Here is an 18,921-nt window from a genome sequence, read left to right as displayed (position 1 = left end):
GGGTCATCAAAGGTTTCTACCTACCTTGTTAAGTGTGTGGTTAACAGGCGATGGGTCTGGGTTCCAATTCAAGGTCAGTTAAGGATTTCTTGTGCAGTCCCAGACAAGGCCTTCAGAACCTCAGTGCCCACAAGCTGTAAAATGGAAACAGCGACTGCAAATCAAGACTTGTTTCCACAAGGTCCAAGATTTTCAAGGCAGAGGTGCAAGGCCCAATTCTAAGTACACAATGCAAATAAAAATATTGCACGCACGGTGCTTTCCCCACTCATAAAGACTACGATCAACAACCCCCCCCCCCAATTCCCTCCCCAGCCCCATCTATTGCATTCCGCTTCTTTGTTCTCCTCGACTAACCTCAACATACCTGCTGAATAGCCTCTCTCCAGGGCCTCTACTACAACTCCTCCCCACGAGCCTGTGTGTAGTACAATTACAGGGAATGGCCGGGTTCGTTTTTTTTTTTTTTTAATAGCCCCTACCCCATGGCGCCATAGCGGTTGAGAGCGGCAGCCTCTAATGTGGAGAACTGCGTTCGATTCCCCTTCTTCACACGCAGCCAGCACTGGATTAGTCCCAGTTCTCTTCGAGCTCTCGCAGCCTCACCGGCAGGGCGGAGAAAGGAAGGGAGGGCGATCGAAAGCCGCTTCGCGACACCTCCGGGTCGTGAAAAGCGGGGTATAAAGCCCCAACTCTTGTTCCTTCCTCAAGCGGTTCGCTTGGGCTGCTTTCGAACGGAAGAGAAACAGAAACCAAAAAAAAAGGGGGGGGGGGCGAGCATCCCGGCTTGCTCAAGCCCTGGGCCGCGAAGTTAAGCGGGGGATAAAGTTTGCAATGCACCAGTGCGGCGCGTTGCCACCTCCAGGCCAGGCTCTGCTCGCCCCTGCACGCTCCCTTGCCTGTGCTGCTGAAAGCCCGTCTGCCGTCGAATTCCGTCCCTTCCCCTAGAAAGCACCTTCAACCCCCCCCCCCTTTTTATGTTGTCCTCGCAACAATCCTGGGGGGGGGGCAGCACTGGCTGAGGGAAAACGACGGGCCCAGCCAACTTTCAATAGCTTCCCCCCCCCCCTTGTTTAAAGATAGATATTTTGCCCAGTTTCAGACCTGCCCTCCCATCCCCGTCGCTCCCAGGAGCCTGAACACCCGCCCCGTCCCGCCAACGCCCCAGGCGCGCAATCCCCTCGGCGTGGTGTGCAATGCGCCCCTCCCGGCGACCCAGCGCAGCCCGCATCGCTCCCCGGGGACTGACCCTTCGAAGCGCAAAAGGCGCCCAAGTGAGCGCGACGCCCCGCGCGCCTTGGCACTCTGCAGGCGGCTGCCGCCTCACAACAGCGCGCAGAGGGGCCTTGCAGCCCGAAGACGCAGCACGGGGGGGGGGAGGGGGGCTCCCACCTTTGCTCAAGGTCGCGCCCCCTCGAGGAGCACAGGGCAGCCAGCCGCTTTAGACAAGCGCCCTCCTGGATCCTCGGCGCTGCGGACGAGCCCGTGGCTCGTCTGCAAAAGGAGGAGGTGGAATTGTGAGGAGAACGAGGGTGGCTCGCTTCCGACGGGAGGGGGAAAGTCTTTTCTTCCATTAAATTCTCTCCTCGAATAATAATAATAAACCAGTTTGGTGCAGTGGTTAGGAGCAGCGGCCTCTAGTCTGGAGCGCCAGGTGTGATTCCTCACTTCTCCACATGCAGCCAGCTGGTGAAATTGGGGCTGTCTCAGGTCTCTCAGGGCTCTCTCAGCCTCACCTACCCCACGGGTGTCTGTGGAGGGGTGAGGAAGGGATGATGATTGTCAGCTGCTTTTGAGACTGCTTCGGAGGGTGAAAAGCGGGGTATAAAAACCAGCTCTTCTAAAAAACGGGCAGGAAGGTTCACCATGCCGTGCTAGTTTCCCTTTCAAGGGGAATGGGGGCTGCTCTGGCAAATGTAACCCTCCTGCAGTCAGAAGTGCTCCCATCCCATCTACCTACCATCTTAACTAACTGGCAACCCAGTCTTACCTGCCACCTGTATGGCCGCATCAATCCTCCGCCGACATTTCAGGTGCAGCTCAGGAACAAATCCAGCTTGGCAAATTGGGTTTGCTCAACACCCCCCCCCCTCCCACCGGTGTGCACCTTAAGTGCCACCCAATAGCTTCTTTATGGCAGCTTTATGAATGAATGGCCCCAGAATGTCCCATTTAACAGCCCTGCCTCAGGGCTTCCTTGCAAAATGAGGACTCCTTTGTTGACTAAGTCCAGTCTTTTTTCCTGCTGCCTTCAACTTTTCTTAGCATTATTCTCTTGTTCAGGGATAGTTGCCTTCTGGTACTATGACCAGAAGCCTCAGCTTAGTTACTTTCCCTTCTGGGGGAGAGTTCAGGCTTGCTTTGATCTTGAACCCACTTGTAATAGGGGTACCTGTAGGATAAACCAACTTCCAAACACATGAGTTACATTGCCCTATTATTTCATTCCCAAAGCAGGTTAGATCATTTATCCACTGCAGCATTTTATCCTCACAACCCCTTGAGGGAGGTTAGGCTGAGAGAATTCAGCTGGCCCAAGGTTTCCATGGAAGGAGTGGAGATTCGAACCTTGGTCTCACATACACACTCTTAACCAGGACAGCACACTGGATCTCGCACACTTAATTGTATTCCATTTGTTGGCAGAGTTTAGATATGCACAGAGGAGCTAAGAACCAGGCTGCTTAAAGAATAAAATAGCTTTTACTAAGAGAAACAACTGTGTGTAGTCATTCTGTCTGTTGTTCTTGAGGCAACCATGGAGGAGCAGGAACTGTGACTAGTCCAAGGTCATCCAGTGGCTGCACATGGCAGAGTGGGGAATCAAAGCCAGTTCTCCACATTAGAGTGTGCCGCTCTTTAACCACTACACTGGCTCTCAAGAAGAGTTGGTAACCAGTTCTTCTCTCTTTTTCTCAGCAAAAGCTGAGTCCAGTGACAGCTTTAAGACCAACCAAGATTTATTCAAGGTGTGAGCTTTCGAGTGCAAGAACTCTTCCTCAGACTAAATGAAACAAGGTTCATGAGAGTACAGATATAAAGAAAAAGTAAATTAGTGGCAAATTAGTCAGCTGTGTCATAATACCCATATTATGCCATATGCTAATTCTTTGCTAATCAGTCCTTTTGAGTTCAGTTGTAGGTCACAAAAACATTGGAGAAATAAAAATGTCAAGGTTAGTAATTAATGGCAGATACTTTCACAGTTTTGTAAAGAAATAATTAAAAGAGACTAGCTGCTGGCCCTATCTGTCTCCACCCAATTATGGAAGCATCCCTTCAAGTTATCCTGTCCTGAGACCAGAGAATTAGATTCAAAATTAGATTACATATTACGAACATCACATTACAGTCACATCTCTACTAGTTATCATATGGCATAACATGGTATAATTTTAAATTGACCAGATTGTCCAACTTTTGGAGGGACATCAGGGGGTACCTGGCAAATTGTACTTATGTTAAAATTTAAACTATTTTTGTGTTCTATGCGTTCTATGAAACTTTTTGTTGCTCCATATAGACCAAATTTTTAATCAAGAAACCCCCACCCCCGGTCAATGGTGTCCCACTTTACCAATGTTAAAATCTGGTCACCTTATATAATTTGGATATTATGACACAGTTTACTAATTTGCCACTAATTTACCTTTGCTTTATATCTGTACACTCATGATCCTTGTTTCCTTTAGCCTGAGGAAGAGTGCATGCACTTGAAAGCTCACACCTTGAATAAATCTTGGTTGGTCTTAAAGGTGCCACTGGACTCAAGTTTTGTTGTGCTACTTCAGACCAACACAGCTACCTACCCGAATCTCTCTTCTTCTCAGTCAGTAGTTCTCTTAGAGGTCTCTCAGCCCTCCCTACCTCACAGAGTCTCTTGTGGGGAGAGGAAGAGAACAGTTTGTAGGCTACTTTCTAACTCCTTTGGGTTCTGAAAAGCAGAAGATACCGTGTTTCCCCGAAAATAAGACACCGTCTTATATTTATTTTTTCTCAAGAACACACTATGGCTTATTTTCAGGGGATATTTTATTTTTATTAAGTATGGTACAACCATCAACATTTATTCAAATATAATTAAGTCGTCTTCTTCTGGAACATCATCATAACTCTCCAAACCCGGAATTCCATCCTGAATTTCTTGCAACTCCGTTTCCCTTAGAACCATTGGCCCCAATCTTTCGTGTCGAGCAATACAGCTCTCCTTAAATGAGCAGTTCTTATCCATGTAACCTGCTTGGAGCACATTGGCAACAAGGCCGTCAGTGATCTTATCCCATGAATTCTTCACCCAAATCACGACTTCTTGCAGGCTAGGTTTCACAAAGTTTCCACGCTGATTTCTTGTCATTCTGTTTTCAATGTAGTCGTTCATTTCCATGCGCAAATGGTCTCTGAATGGCTGGTTTATGGCAATATCAAGAGTCTGCAGATAGGCAGTCATTCCTGCCGGAATCGTGATTTGATCTATTTTCCTCGCTGCAAGGAAGTTCTTCATGTCTTTCGCACGGTGAGTGCTGGCTGAATCCCAGACTAGCAGACCTCTCTGGCCACCTCGCGAAACCAGTGGCAGCATTAGATCAAGCCCCTTCCTTATAACTGCTTGTGTGCACCAGGCTTTTTCGGTTTCAAGAACATGAATGCCGGAAAGACGTTCAATCTTATCTTTCTTGCCCTTAGTGACGATAAGAGGTGTGGCTTTCTTTCCATCCAGATGAATGGCCAAAATACAGGTAACGCGTGAACCTTCGTAACCAGTGGAGGGAACGTAGATTGAGGAGGCACCCCTCTGTTCAATGGTCCTTTGGGCCCCTTGACCCATAAACACGGCAGTTTCGTCCATAGCAATCATGTTGCAAAGCTGGTACTTAGAAAAGTCAATGCCATCAACCAAGGACTTGAATGCAAGCGCTCGCTGAATAACTTCAGCATCTTCCAACTTAAACAGTGTTGTTGCTTTTCTGAGAGACAGTTCATATCGCTGAAGGAAGCCATCCAGCCAGTGTTGGGATGCTTTGAATTCGGGGGATATTTCGAATTGTGGTGCCACTGCAAGGGCGAATGCTCGAATATCAGCCCTGTGCACCACCAAAGCCTTTGCTCTCGTGTCAGCAATCCATTCACTGATCATGTCTTCCAGCTCAGGAAACAAAGGCTGCCGACCTGAACCACACCTGTGCTTCTTAGCATTTCCTCTGTCCACCTGTAGCCTGAGGAGATCGTATTCTGCCCGCCATTTCTGGACCATTCGGATATCCAACTTCTTCTCTTTGCAGAAAGCTGTAAGATTCTTGCCCTGAGAGTCCTCCACAGTTCTTTTCTTGTACTCAACAGAATAGCTCTTTCTTTTTGCACTCATCTTGTCTGGGGGTACAAGAAAAGCGGAGATAGACCAGCAAAGGTGAGGCGTAAGGGCTGGTTTATTTATCAGGGATCCAGTGAGAACTGTAGGATAAACAACCAACCGGCTAATGGTCCCTGGCCCGAAAGAAGTCCGCCTGGCCTCGACCAGGGCCAGAGCTTTCTCCATCCTGGCCCCTACCTGGTGGAATGAGCTCCTGGAGGAGATCAGGGCCCTGACGGAGCTTAAACAGTTCCGCAGGGTCTGCAAAAGGGAGCTCTTCCGCCAGGCATTTGGTTGAGACCAGGCACAACCAACAGCGAATGAAGGGCCCCTGCCCCCCCCCCTCTGAACTCCACCAGAGTGCTCTGGACCTGTTTGCACCATTGCACTGTAGCATTGTTTACACAGTTTATTGTTACAACTACCAGTTATTAATATTATTGTATGGTTATTCATATGTTATAGATTGTTTTACGTATTGTTCATATGTTCCATGTAAACCCGCCCTGAGTCTCCGGGGGCGGCGGTGGTATATAAATTAAATAAATAAATAAAAATTGCACGGTGGAGCTGGGATGATCTCTCTGGGCTCAGTAGCAGACTGCTTGCTGAAGCTTGTCCCCTAATCCCTGGTGTTTGTGTGGGGGTGAGAGAAACCCACAGACTGTTACTGGTCAGTGCTGGGGAGCAGCAGCTTTACTGGTGTTTGTGTGGGGTAAGAGAGCTCGGGGTGGCCAGCACAGCAACAGGAGGAGGGCTGATGCTAGTGGCCCGCCAGCCAGCGCCCGCAGGCAGGCGCAGAGCTCTGCGCCTGCGTACAGGTGCAGGCTGGCGCCCTGGTGCTGATGCCGCCCCTCCCCTCCATGCTGGACGTCTGTGAGCGCTGAAGTGTGCCGGAGCACACAATCCTACCACAGACTGGGAAGAGACACTCACAATGCTGAGTAAAATGGCAGCCACAGCTTCACTTCTTACAGCTTTACAACTTATATTGCGCATATGCTTAGAAATCCTGTTAGACAGGTTAGAAGAAGAAGAGTTGGTTCTTATATGCCGCTTTACTCTCCCAGAAGGAGTCTCAAAGAGGCTTACATTTGCCTTCTCTTTCCTCTCCCCACAGCAGACCCCCTGTGAAGGAGGTGAGGCTGAGAGCCCTGATATTACTGAAGAAGAAGAAGAGTTGGTTCTTATATGCCACTTTTCTCTCCCAGAAGGAGTCTCAAAGCAGCTTACAGTCGCCTTCCCTTTCCTCTCCCCACAGCAGACCCCTGTACCTGGCAAATTGTACTTATGTTGAAATTTAAAAAAATATTACAATACTATTTTTGTGTTCTATGAAACTTTTTGTTGCTGCATATAGACCAAATTTTTAATCAAGTCCCCTCCCCCCCCCGGTCAGTGGTGTCATAGAATCATAGAGTTGGAAGGGCCCATACAGGCCATGTAGTCCAACCCCCTGCTCAACGCAGGATCAGCCCTAAGCATCCAAAGTGTCCCGCTTTACCAATGTTAAAATCTGGTCACCTTATCTTTAATGCTTGGTAGAGGTTTTTAAAATAAGAGTTGGCACTTATATGCTGCTTTTCTCTCCCCAAAGAAGCCTCAAAGCAGCTTACAGTCGCCTTCCCTTTCCTCTCCCCACAACAGACACCCTGTGAGGGAGGTGAGGCTGAGAGAGCCCTGATATTACTGAAGAAGAAGAGTTGGTTTTACATGCTGCTTCTACCTCACAGGGTGTCTGTTGTGGGGAGAGGAAAGGGAATGCGACTGTAAGCTGCTTTGAGACTCCTTCAGGTAGAGAAAAGCAACATATAAGAACCAACTCTTCTTCTTCTTCAGTAAGGATAGGTTAAAGTGTGGTTTCAGACATCTAATGCTTCTGCTATGGAATTCTAGTTTCTCACTGCTAAGAAGAGCTGGATTTTTGTGTGCTGCTCTTTTACTACCTGAAGGAGTCTCCAAGCAGCCTAAGATCACCTACCCTTCCTCTCCCCACAACAGGTGCCCTGTGAGGTAGGTGTGGCCGAAAGATCTGTGAGAGACCTGTGGGTGGGCCAAGGTTGCCCAGCAGGCCACATGAGTCTCAGAGCAGTTTACAATGACTAAAACCAGCTTAGGCAGATTGTAAGTGTGTGGGCAGAAGGAATTGTGTCTGAGCTTGGCTTTTGAGGCCCTTTTTTGCATGCTCAGGGAAATGCTCATTGCCACTTTGGGGTCAGAAGGTGAATTTCCTCCAGACCAGACTGGCCAGTGATTTTGGCTTTTTTGGCAGGGGGGCATCATCTGGACATGGAATTGGGGTTACTCAGAGTGGGCAGGGAGCTGGTGAATTTCCTGCATTCTGCAAGGGTTTGGACTAATGACCCTCTATGATTCTAAGCTGCCTCACACCAAGTAACATCTTTAGTCTATGAGATTTAATGTTGTCCAACGGGCAGCTAATTTTGCAGAAGCTTCTACCTAATCTTTTTTACTAGAGACATCAGCGATCAGCCTGGGTAAAAGTGATTTAAAAAAAATATTACATCCATTTTAACATTTTAACATTTAAATTGCCTTTTTTTGTTTAATATATTTAAAAAACAAAGAGACACGAAATATGGATTGTTTTTTAATTTAATTATGTAGCATGAGACTATATAGTTAAGCGATGTTTAAGTTTTTAGGTAAATGAATCCCAGTTTTTTTAAAGATAGATATTTGGCCCAGTCGCGCAATCCCCTCCGCGTGGCGTGCAATGCGCCCCGCTCGACGACCCAGCGCAGCCTGCATCGCCCCTCAGAGCGCAAAAGGCGCCTTGGCAGCTGCCGCCTCCGTCCAGCAAAAATGCGCAGAGGTACCTTGGGGCCCAGCAGGCGGCTGCTGCCTCCGTCCAGCTAAAATGCGCAGAGGTGCCTTAGGGCCAAAAGACGAGGCAGGGGGGCCCTCCCACCTTGACCAAGGGCACGCCCAACCCCCCCCCCCCGCTGACCCCTCGAGGGCCAGAGGGCAGCTGGCCGCTTTAGCCGAGCTGAGGGCCAAGCGCCCTCTTGAATCCTCAGCGCTGCGGAGGAGCCCGTGGCTGGTCTGCAAAAGGAGGAGGTGGAATTCTGAGGAGAGCGGGGCTGGCTTGCTTCCGACCGGAGGGGGAAAGTCCTTTCTTCCATTAAAATCTCTCCTTGGATAATAATAATAATAAACCAGTTTGGTGCAATGGTTAGTGTCTTCTAGGTCTGGAGCACCAGGTGTGATTCCTCACTTCTCCTCCACATGCAACCAGCTGTTGAAATTGGGGTTGTCTCAGGTCTCTCAGGGCTCTCTCAGCCTCACCTACCTCATGGGTGTCTGTTGAGGGGAGAGGAAGGGAAGGTAATTACCTTCAAGGCCATACGCGGTCAGGGCCCAGTGTACCTGAGGGACCGCCTCCCCGCCTATGCCCCCAAAAGAGCTCTACGCTCTACTGCCTCCAATCAGCTAAGGATCCCTGGCCCTAAAGAAGTCTGTCTGGTCTCGACCAGGGCCAGAGCATTCTCTGTTCTGGCCCCTACCTGGTGGAACGAGCTCCCAGAGGAGATCAGGGCCCTGATGGAGCTTAAACAGTTCCGCAGGGCCTGCAAAAAGGAGCTTCTCCACCAGGCATTTGGCCGAGACCAGACGTAATCTACAGCGACCAAGGGCCCCTGCTCCCCCCCACCCCCCCTCAGAATTCAATCAATATGCCACCCCCCTCAGAATCCCATCAACAAGCCCTGGACCTGTTTGTATTACTATATTGTTTACTGTTATACTGTGTTATGTTTGGTTGCAATTGTTGGTCATCGATGTACATGTTCAACAGACTGTTTTATGTATGGTTCTCTGTTATAATGTAAACCGCCCTGAGCCTCCGGGGAGGGCGGTATAGAAGTATGATAAATAAATAAATAAACAAATAAAGATGATTGTAAGCCGCTTTTGAGACACATGAGGTCTGCTGGGCGACCTTGAGTCAGTCACAGTTCTCTCAGAACTCTCTCAGCCTCTCCTCTCTCACAGGGCAACTGTTATGGGAGAGGGAGGGAAGATGATAGTAAGCCGCTTTTGAGACTGCTTTGGAGGGTGAAAAGCGGGGTATAAAAACCAGCTCTTCTAAAAAACAGGCAGGAAGGTTCACCATGCTGTGCTAGCTTCCCATTCAAGGGGAATGGGGGCCGCTCTGGCAAATGTAACCCTCCTTCAGTGAGAAGTGCTCCCATCCCATCTACCTACCATCTTAACTAACTGGCAACCCAGTCTTACCTGCCACCTGTATGGCCGCATCAATCCTCCGCCGACATTTCAGGTGCAGCTCAGGAACAACTACCGCTTGGCACAGTGGGTTTGCTCAACATGCCCCTCAGCCTTTAGTTATAAGTATATGCATGTGCACCTTAAGTGCCACCCAATGGCTTCTTTATGGCAGCTTTATGAATGAATGGCCCCCAGAATGTCCCATTTAACAGCCCTGCCTCAGGGCTTCCTTGCAAAATGAGGGCTCCTTTGTTGACTAAATCCATTGGGTGGGTGGGTGTTCTTTTCCTGCTGCTTTCAACTTTTCTTAGCCTTATTCTCTTGTTCAGGGAGGGTTGATTTCTGGTAGTATAAGCAATGTACGATGGCCTGATAGTTTAGTCATTTTTCCTTCTGAGTTAGAGTTCAGGCTTGGTTTGATTGCGGACCTGCTTGTAATAAGTGTACCTATAGGATAAACCAGCTTTCAGACACATGAGTTACCTTATTATTTCATTCCCAAAGCAGGTTGGATAATTCTGCACTCCAGCATTTTATCCTCACAATCCCATAAGGGAGGTTTAGGCTGAGAGAGTTCAGCTGGCCCAAGGTTTCCATGGCAGGAGTGGAGATTCGAACCTTGGTCTCACATACACACTCTTAACCAGGACACCATGATGGATATCACACACTTAATTGTATTCCATTTGTTGGCAGTTTGGATATGCGCAGAGGAGCTAAGAACCAGGCTGCTTAAAGAATAAAATAGCTTTTACTAAGAGAAACAACTTTGTGTAGGAGAAGAGAAAAGAGACCTGTTCTAATTGTCGTCTGCAGTCGTCTGTCTGTTCTTGTGGCAACCTGGGAGGAGCATGAACTATGACTAGTCTGAGATCACCCAGCAGAGTGGGGAATCAAACCCAGTTCTCCAGATTAGAGTGTGCCACTCTTTAACCACTACACCACACTGGCTCTCAAGAAGAGTTGGCAACCAGTTCTTCTTCTCAACAGAAATTGAGTCCAGTGGCACCTGTAAGACCAACAAGGATTTATTCAAGACGTGAGCTTTCGAGTGCACGCACTCTTCCTCAGACAAAATGGTTGTGAGAGTGCAGATATAAAGAAAAAGTGAATTAGTAGCAAATTAGTCAACTGTGTCATAATATCCATATGATGCCATATGCTAATTCTTTGCTAAAACAGCTAATCAGTCCTTTTGAGTTCAGGTGTAGTTCACAAAAATATCGGAGAAATAAAAATAGGTTAGTAAAAAATAGGTTAGTAAAAAAAAAAAAAGTTAGTAATTAATGCAATGGTTCTCAACCTTCCTAATGCCGCAACCCTTTAATACAGTTCCTCATGTTGTGGTGACCCCCAACCATAGAATTATGCAAGTGTTCTCTCACAGAAATTAAACCGAAACTCACCAATGGCATGAAGATCCATTGTTCATGATAGTATACAAATTGTTTTCCCCCAGTTTCTCAGTTCAGTTCTGCCTCTTGTCCCACCATGCCGATCCTGCTATTTTCCGCTGCTCCAGACAGATGAATGCTCGATCTACCCCGCAAGGCTGTTGTGTGTATGGCACTTCCCCAGCCAAGCTGCTTGCCCTGCCCCAACCCCTGTGAAATGGTCGTTCGACCCCCAAAGGGATCCTGACCCCCAGGTTGAGAACCACTGGGGTAGATAAAAGCGGCATATAAGAACCAACTCCTCTTCAATAATCTCAGGGCTCTCTCAACCTCACGTCCCTCACAGGGTGTCTGTTGTGGGAAGAGGAAAGGGAAAGCGAATGTAAGCCGCTTTGAGACTCCTTTGGGGAGAGAAAAGCAGAAGAGAAGAAGAAGAAAGAAGCAGCTCAAAGCAGCTTACAGTCACCTTCCCTTTCCTCTCCCCACAACAGGCACCCTGTGGGGTAGGTGAGGCTGAGAGAGAGCCCTGATATCACTGCTAGGGCAGAACAGCTTTATCAGCACTGTGGCGAGCCCAAGGTCACCCAGCTGGCTGCCTGTGGGGAAGCGCAGATTCAAACCCGGCTCACCAGATTAGGAGTCCGCACTCCTAACCACTACACCAAGCTGGCTCTCTTCTTCTTCATAACTCTTCTTCATAAACTCTAACAAACATTAAAGAAAACTCAAAACACTAGGATAGGTTAGTGGTTTAAGACATCTAACGGTTGTGCTGTGGAATTCTAGTTTCTCAGTGCTAAGAAGAGCTGAATTTTTGTGTGCCACCTTTTTATTACCTGAAGGATTCTCAAAGCAGCCTACAACCACCTACCCTTCCTCTCCCCACAACAGGCGCCCTGTGAGGTAGGTGTGGCTGGGAGAGTTGTGAGAGAACTGTGAGTGGGCCAAGGTTGCCCAGCAGGCCACATAAGTCTCAGAGCAGTTTACAATCACCTTCCCTTCCTTTCCCCACAACAGACTCCTTGTAAGGTAGGTGAGGCTGAGAGAGTCCTGAGAGAACTGGATGGCCCGGTGTCACCCAACTGGCTGCATGAGGAGGAAGAGTGGGGAATCAACCTGTTTCCCAGCTTAGAGGCCACTGCTCTTAACTGTTTCTGGTGAAGCTGTTCAGGAAACTCCTAAAGCTGCCCCTTTGTAGTGTCTCATGCCTCCAGGTTCCTTTCCAGCCATATCCAATAACTGAGTTTCCTTTTCTGTTATGCTAACAGAACATGAGAGCCTCTTGTGGCGCAGGGTGGTAAGGCAGCAGAAATGCTGTTTGAAGCTGTCTGCCCATGAGGCTGGGAGTTCGATCCCAGCAGCCGGCTCAAGGTTGACTCAGCCTTCCATCCGTCTGAGGTAGGTAAAATGAGTACCCAGCTTGCTGGGGGGTAAACGGTAATGACTGGGGAAGGCACTGGCAAACCACCCCGTATTGAGTCTGCCATGAAAACGCTAGAGGGCGTCACCCCAAGGGTCAGACATGACTTGGTGCTTGCACAGGGGATACCTTTACCTTTACCTTAACAGAACATGGAAGAAGATACATACCTGGGAGTTCAGTTGGCCTTCATTTGTTTGTAAGAGGACGCTCATCTTTTGAGACATTTCTTTCAGCGGCCAGAGATCGTGACTCCATGGCAAATTTCCACCAGGCAAGAAAAGATACCCTACAAAGAGAGTCTTTTTGTGCAGTGTGTGGCCTAAGGATTTTGGGGTTATTATTGATGGCTGTAAATGGAGTGTATGTTATTTGTTATTGCATGATATATTTGAAGAAGAGTCTCCACTTTTTGCATACAGTATTTTGTGTACTTCCAGCATGCACGTTCCTACTAGTACGTGTCCTGCTCGTTCTGACTGCTCTTTAAGAACATGACATGTGCTACTGGCGCTTCCCTCCTTAGCCTACTGCCCTTAACTTTTGAACATGTTAAGGTTGCCAGCTCCGGGTTGGGAAATTCCTGGAGATTTGGGGTTGGAGCCTTGGGGAGCAACCTCAGCAGGATTATAATGTTAGCGTCTACCTTCCAAATCTGCTGTCCAAAGCTAGATCAGTCCAAAGACTATCAAATTAAGCCTTGGATCCTCGATCATAAATTGTTTGTGCCATTAAAGGTAGTCTGTATCTGTCTATCTGTCTGTCTGTCTATCTGTCTATCACATTTATATACTGCCCTCCCTGAAGGCTCAGGGCGGTTTACATGGAACTGAAGAAACTATACAGAAAACAGAACCGCTGGGGTGGTTCTATCATAAATGCTAAACACCCTTCATCTCTACGGGTGCCTAATGCTCTCTTTTTGCAGCCAGCTGAAGTCTGTGATAAAATCTACATCTACAGAGTATATAATTTCCAGTGGAGCCCTCCTGGGTTATTGCAAGGCCCAAACACGGCCTAGGGTTTAAAGGGAGTTCATTTATTATGAGCAAGGCTGGGTGTGACTGGCGGTCGGGGGGGGGGGTCATGCAACAAATTCTGATCTGAGGGATTAATTTGTCTTAATTCAACATCCATTGCAACCCAAGAAACCCGATGCAAGCAGACGTGCATTGCATATAACGAAATTATTTGCAGTTCTTACTGTCGACTCTGAGCAAAAGCATTCTGAAATGTGAAATGCAAAACAACCCCCCCCAAAAAAAAAACACCAGTGTGGTGGGGGGATACTTCTCAAGGGGGTGGCTGCCTGGGGTTGGCAGCTTCTTCACTGTTCCAGTTCCCTCTGCAGCAGTGTGGTGTGCTGATATGTAGCAGAAGCTAAGCATGGAGGCATAAACAACCAAACAGCTCCGGGAGAAAATGTTTATTTATTAATTTATTTCTTTTACTCACTGCCACTCCCAGCCAGCTGGCTCAAGGCAGCTTATACCAATTGAGTAAAATAATTAAAATAACCCAACCAACCCTCCCCTTCTCCCCCCCCCCCCCGCACTCAGTAGATTTCAGCCTTAATCCTGCAATGACTTGGCATCACTTACAGCAGGTAGCTGACGTTGAGCCATGAGGCAAGCACTTTTTCTTTTAGCCAGCAGCTCTGCTCTAATTCTGCATCTCTTCTTCTCTAAAGGCGCGGGTGATACAAGAGGGCTGGAAACAGGTAGCTGGGGCCAGGTAGCTGACTAAGAGCTCGCGGTTATTCTGTGCAAGCTCTTGGTTGTAAATCTTGGCATGCTTGCATCTCCTCCTCCCATCTGTCGGCTTCTGTCGCTTCTGATCTAGCTTTGCAGGCCCTTCCTCCTCTGAGGATTCCTCAATATCCCCGTAGCCTGACTGACCCATGACACTCTCTCTCTCTAATCTTCCTCTCTGCTGTTTACTCCTTTTGGCTTTACTCTACCGCAATGCTGCCGACAATCAACCCAATCCCATCCGCTCCCTCCTTCTGTTCCTCCAAATCGTGGTAATATTTCCACTTGTCTCGCTGCTGTTTTCATCTGGATGTTGGATCATTATCTCAGTCGATACCCAGAAGTCAGAATTTATCAAGTTCCCCTATAGCCTTTTCCTTTTCGTCTCTCTTAATTGGTACAATCAGTCTTCGGAACAAGTTAAAAGCCGGGGCATTACGTTTGACGCTGCTTGGTTCTTTGCACTCCACATTACTGCTCTGGTTAAGGTTGTTGATTTGTTTTTGTCTATAATATTATTCAAATTTAGCTTCTCTTGCCAATGAATTTCTTATTCCATCTCCTGTTGATTGCTGTTGACATTTTTGCTTATCAGCCCTTCTGGCTCTGTTTTCTTGAGATTCACTTATCACTACGTTTTAAAAACTTCCTCCGTGTTTTGATCGTGTTCCTCTTCCACTATGTTTCTCTTCACTGGCTTCCTCTATTAACTTGTATGATTAAACATCTTCTTCTGCCCTTGTCCATTTTTATCTGCCTTCACATAATTTCTTTGTCTCCTTGCTAGTTCTTCCGTTCATCCAAATGGAGCATTCTTGCTACACCACAGGCATGTGCTGGGACATTTATACAGCCCCAAAGCTAGTGGAGTCAATCACCCCTGGTCCTTTAGGGTTCGCTTAGTCTCAACTGAAGATGGGTCCACCATCTTCCTTAGGGTGAACCTACCCCTGTTACCATCACCATAACACAGGTGGAAGCCAAGGAGAACTTGGGATAAGATGCCCCACTTAAGGCTACTCCTCCCAAGAAAGAGGGGAAGTTGCACCTACCAAGTTGCACCTACAGCTTCAAGAACACAAGCGACTTGCATCCCCTTTGTGCCTTGGTTTGGAGAAGAAGAGTTGGTTTTTTAATACCCATTTTTTACTATCCAAAGGAGTCTCAAAGCAGCTCACATTCACCTGCCCTTCCTCTCCCCATAACAGACACCCTGTGAGATAGGTGGGGCTAACAGAGCTCTGAGAGAATGGTGACTGGCCCAAGGTCACCCAGCCAGCTGCATGTGGAAGAATGGGAAATCTCAAATAAACTCAAATAAAACTCTGCATCCAAAGGACAATACTGTGAATAATACAAAAAGAATAAAATCAAACCCCAGGGGAAAAAACACACACACAACGTATGAATACAGCATATAACGAACATCAAATACCCAACAATGAAAGTACAATATAAAATTACAGAGCCTTTTTGGAAATGTGATAGGCAATGCTGTAGGTTGTATTTCGGTAAATTTATGGGCTCCATCTGATTTCTTTCTGGCCATAGTTTATCAGAAGAAGATACTTTGCCAGATTATTTATCATAGTGTCTCAAGCAGGGGCTATCCCCAGCGCTACATTGACTCTGAAACTTCGAAGGAAAATATTATTATATATATATCCGTTGTGTGCCTGAAGAAGTACAACTGAAATGTGCGTGAACCGGAAATCATGTAACATACATGCATTAGAGATTGGCACTTCTCCTGGAACCCATTTGTAAAAAGGACTTTAGATTTGTCTATCTGTAAGCGGACTGTACATTTTGGGCATTCTTACATTGTGCATAAATACGTCTATTGCATTTCAATAGAAATTGCATTTCAATAGAAAAATACAAATTATTGTGTTTTTACATTGTACTTTCAACATTGGTTATTTGATACTCCTTTGTCTTTCCTCCTACTTCATGCTGCCATTTTTCTTCTTAACTCCCTTATCTATTTGGCATCTAAAACTTCTTTATGCCTATAATTAGGAGTTTTAAGCACTTTTTAAACTCCTGAAAATGATTCTTAGAAGAGACTGGGGAGGGGATTTCTTGGTGACTGATAAAGGTGCCAGCCCACTGATTTTGCTAAATGCTGGGGGGGAGGGCATCAACAGGCTTACACTGAACTCAATCCACAGGCAAAGGTTATACACGAGCCCCAAATGCACAGAGTGTGCTAAAATTATGTCAATCTACCACCCCTTTGATTTAATCTTCCCTTTCCTACACCTAAAGAGATCTATTTGGTCTGAAAGGGCAGCTCAGTCTTCTGTGTGGGAAAGCCATGGCTTTGTGGCTACCACAACACATGAAACCTCACCAAACCCCAGACATTTCTTTCGCTGCAAGGCGGAGGGCAGAGATAGAACTTCCATGGCCTGACCTAGCCTGATCTCATCCAATCTCAATTGCTAAGCAGAGTCAGCTGTGATTGGAGATGCCCAAGACAGGCAATGGCTAGCCACCTCTGTTTATCTCTTGCTTTGAAAACTCTATGGGGGTTTATCTCTTGCCTTGAAAACTCTACCATAAGTGAGCTAGATTTCCCACGGACTTTAATGAACCCATAAACAGTATAATAGAGACGAATACATTCGGTATTCCTGAATGTGGTTGAATCCGAATAGTAGAAGAAAAAGAAGAAGAATAGATTGTTTTTATACCCCGCTTTTCACTGCCTGAAGGTATCTCAAAGCGGCTTACAATCGCCTGCCCTTCCTCTCCCACAGCAGACACCCTGTGAGGTAGATGTGACAGGACTGCTCAGTCCGAACAGCACTATCAAGACTGTGACTAGCCCAAGGTCAACCAGCTGGCTGCACGTAGAGGAGTAGGGAATTAACCCCAGCTCACCAGATTAGAAGCCAGTGCTCTTAACTACTACACCAAGCTGGCTCTACTACACCACACTGATATTGGTTTTCGGCTATATTGGTATATCTGCCCCAAATCCTTGAACAATACTGAATATAATTTTTGCACATGCCTACTTGTTCCCCAGTACATAATTTCCATGTCAGAAATGTAATCATTCACCAGAGGGCGCCATTCCCCAACTCACACATCTGCTTGGCTTTTTCTTCTTCTTCTTTTTTTTACTAGCACTGGGAAGAATCTTTGTTTTGATTTCATGGACTATGCTTTGCAATTGAAATTCATAAACACTCACTCTCTAACAGCACAAGAGTGAAATGTTCTTTGTCACAGAGAACAGCTTTCTTGTTTATAATTCTGTTCCTCTCCTCGTCTAATTAGGCACCATATTGCAAAAAAAAAAAAAAAAAAAGACCAGCAAAACAAAACAAAAAACCCTACCCTCAAATAATAATTAAATAGAGTCAATTGCTCTTGTATTGTTTGGAAACTATGGGAGAAATCTCAAGCCCATGATTGGCAAAGAGGAAGGCAAGCGTTGAATGCTGGCAGAGATCACTCTGTAGCTCTGAATCAGGAGCTTTAACAAGCACAGTGAGTATATATCAGTCATAGAGAGGCAGTACTGGAGAGTGGTTAGAGCTGGGGCTATATCAGAAGGCACCCTTGTCTCTGACTCAGGCCACTGGCCCATCTTGACGCTATGCACGCCTCCCAATTGGCCACTTGGCCCTCGAGTGGCACTCGGAGGGGCCCAATCAGGAGCCGCTTTGCAGCTCCTGATTGGGCCCTCCGAGTTTTTATCCCGGACAGGTCCCGCCCCAACTCCTCCCCAACTCTTTTATTTAATCCGCTCCGCAGGAGCGGTTAAAGATATGTTGAACAACACAGGCCCCAGGACAGATCCCTGGGGAACTCCACTTGTCACTCTTCTCCAAGAGGATGCTGAACCATTAACAAGTAACCTCTGGGTACGATCAGTCAACCAGTTATCGATCCACCTGACAGAATTAGGATCGATACCGCATTTTACCAACTTGTCAACAAGAACATCATGTGGAACCTCATCAAAAGCTTTACTGAAATCCAGATAAACTACGTTTAAGAAGACAAAGACAATGAAGAAGAAAAGCACCGTCAAGCAGGGGACCCCTGTCCACATGGCATTCCAGGCAACAGATGAGCAAAGGTGGATTGCCCTTGCCTTCCTCTACTTAGCAACCAAATCTTCCTTGGTAGTCTCCCACCCAAGTACTGAGCGTGGCCAGCCCTACTTGGCTGGCAAGCGCTGATAAGCTCAGGGTGAACTGGAGTATTTGACCTGCTGAAACAATAAGTATCTCCCTATTACTCAAATCCTTATAGGATGACTGCAGTTATCAATCATCGTAACGTCGAGAACATCTACTTTGGAACAGATCATCTAACCAAGCCCAATTAGTCGTTCATGCTTTCTCCATGCGCCTGTGACACAGCAATCCCACATCACCTGGCTTGTGCCACAAAAAATAATCCGGTTGCAAAGGATAGCTACAGTAGGGGTGGCCAAACTGCGGCTCTCCCTGGACTACAATTACCATGAGCCCCTGCCAGCCGCCACCTGGACATCTGGAGACCCACAGTTTGACCACCCCTACTGCACCCCTACTCAATATTCAACAAGATGGAGATATGCCCTAAGAACTGATCTTGCTCTATACCCATTTTGCTGTTGTCCTGTGTATCTCTCTCCCAAGGCCTCTTCCTGCCTATCCAACTGCACGTCTGGATAATTAGGCTCCTGCTGCATCTCTCTGAAGGTGACCACGGCTGCTGGGTGACCTTACTTGCCTCGAGGCTATCTGAGGTCAG

The 18,921-nt window shown here is 47.1% G+C and overlaps 1 protein-coding gene across 3 annotated transcripts in view; it reads right to left on the bottom strand.

Moving 5' to 3' along the window:
* Positions 1-18,921, bottom strand: part of LOC143836733 (uncharacterized) — a 37,320-nt gene that overhangs the window by 7,698 nt on the left and 10,701 nt on the right. The window contains exons 1-2 of one of the 3 annotated variants that reach the window (XM_077336269.1): positions 1,250-1,347; positions 25-134 (exon numbers count right to left, since the gene is read on the bottom strand). The gene's annotated coding sequence lies outside the window, so the exon portion shown is untranslated. Of the gene's footprint in view, positions 1-24; positions 135-367; positions 635-1,249; positions 1,348-18,921 lie in introns of those variants that run through there. The other 2 variants (XM_077336270.1, XM_077336268.1) reach the window with 2 other exon arrangements.

Source organism: Paroedura picta, chromosome 4 (genome assembly GCF_049243985.1).
Source record: "Paroedura picta isolate Pp20150507F chromosome 4, Ppicta_v3.0, whole genome shotgun sequence".
Lineage (NCBI taxonomy): Eukaryota > Metazoa > Chordata > Lepidosauria > Squamata > Gekkonidae > Paroedura > Paroedura picta.
Note: the sequence above shows the minus strand (reverse complement) of the source record. Positions and strands in the feature narration are given on the sequence as shown.